This window comes from Echinops telfairi, unplaced genomic scaffold (genome assembly GCF_000313985.2).
Source record: "Echinops telfairi isolate 266 unplaced genomic scaffold, ASM31398v2 ScPeMD7_7420;HRSCAF=8458, whole genome shotgun sequence".
In the NCBI taxonomy this organism is placed as follows: domain Eukaryota; kingdom Metazoa; phylum Chordata; class Mammalia; order Afrosoricida; family Tenrecidae; genus Echinops; species Echinops telfairi.
Window position 1 is genome coordinate 47,380,934 of NW_022111320.1, and position 1,931 is coordinate 47,382,864.

The following is a 1,931-nucleotide window of genomic DNA, read 5'->3' on the forward strand; positions in this document are numbered from 1 at the left end:
CCGCAATTTCCATCCACAGAGCTTCCTAAGACTTCTCCCATCTGCTCCTTCCCTCCGGTGCCAGGGGCAGGCTTCTCACCTCCTCACCGGTCTCAGGGCTTCCGCCCTCGGTAGCCCTGGTTTCATGTCCTCAGTGGCGATGGCCTTGTCCACAGCCTCTACCCACTCGGGACTGGACGTCGCTGGGGTCCCCCAGACCCATCCATCACCATTGTAAAACCTCCCTCCCATCAAGCCACTCTCTTCTTAACCCTCCCCACTGGCTTCCCTGTGCGGGCCCTGCCAGGCCCCATACTTTCTCCCTAGAACTGTGGACACCTCCCTGGTGCCCTGGTGTCTAGGTACCAGCCTTCAGAGCTCTATGCAATGCCCCTTCCCTAATAGGTCCCCTGGAAACACCCAGAAGTTCATCTCGTTCTCTCCTGGAGTCTAGGGCGGAGACTGGGCAGCAGGAGTGTGTGTCTTGCCTGAAGGCTGTTTCTAAGCAAAAGACAGACGGTGTTCACGCGCTGAATGCCATCTGCTGGGGCCTCACTGGCAGTGATGCAAAGAACTGGCTGAGTGGTTAAGTGACAGCTGCTCATTCCCACCTTCAGTTTACTTCCTGCTGCTGCGTCTACTCCGACACACGAAGCCATTCATTGGGGTTTCTCGGTTGTTGTCTTAACAGGCTGGAGAAAGACAAGGCTTTCTACTCCCGTGAAGAGTTACGGTCTTGGAAACCCTCAGGGGCAGCTCTGTCCGGTCCTGCAGGCTCGCTGTGAGTCGGCATTAGCTCCGCGGCAGTGAGTGCGGTGTTTAGTTTGCTATCTTCACACAAGCAGATCTCCACATCTTTCTGATGTAGTCCTGCTGGGCGGTTTGAACTGCCCACCTTTCGGCTAGAGAGCTTCAGCTTTACTTATCACTTACCAAATTCTAGGGCAGGCCAGAGGTCAAGGCATCAGCTTCTCGCCCCACCCAAACCTATTTCTGAGAACTGAAGGGAGACCATACACGCTTTCCTCCCAGAACCAATGGCAGGTAGGTGTCATGTCATATCCACTTTCCTGTGTGGTGACGATGTCATGCTGAGACTCCCTGTTTGAACAAGGGCGCCCCTACCTCCTGGCAGCGATGGCAGAGGGCAGAGGGCAGAGGAGGGGTGTTGAGGTTTTTCATGGCCTGTGCTCCGAGACTCAGGTCCGAAACCTACTGTCACATTCATTTTTCCCTTAGGTAAGTTGCCACGGGCCTCGGTCTCTGGCAACCTAGAACACTGCATGCTGCAGAAGGGCAGTCTTCATAGACTCCGCCTCTCACTGGTCACACTTCATGGGGGCAGTTACTCTCCTCGCCACAAGGCTAGCTCCCCCCAGTCAGGGGTTTGGGGGCCAGAGAAATGCGAGTTTGAATCCTAGCTTGGGTCTTTGCCTGCAGTGTGAGCCTGGATGAGTCACATCGCCTCTCTGAGTCTCAGTGAGCTCACCAGCAAGACTGGGATAAGAATGCCCCCACCCCAACCCCCGACCAGGGTTGTGGAGAGGCTCAAGGATCCAAAGCTATGGGGGTTGGGGGCAGGCAGAGGCCTGGTGGTGTAGTGTTTATGCGTTGGGCTGTGATCCTCAAAAGCGATGGGGCTGGGCCATTCCAGTGAGCAGTGTGTTCTTAACCTCGGACCCAAAGTCCTGCTCCCAGACAGCAGTTCACCTGGCAACAGAGTCATGACCTTAAAGATGGAGGCGTCTGTCTTTGGGCTCGGCATTGCTCGGGGTGGAATGTATCCCAAGGAAATCGTCCCACCTTAGTAAAATTGATGAACATCGGAGTTCATTGGGAGCCAAGAACTGGGAATCACCCAGTAGCAGGAAACGGTTTTCATAAACTATGGTGTCTCAAAGGAGCATTCTTAACCTTTTTAGACCCCTTAGAGGACATTAGGAAAACAACCT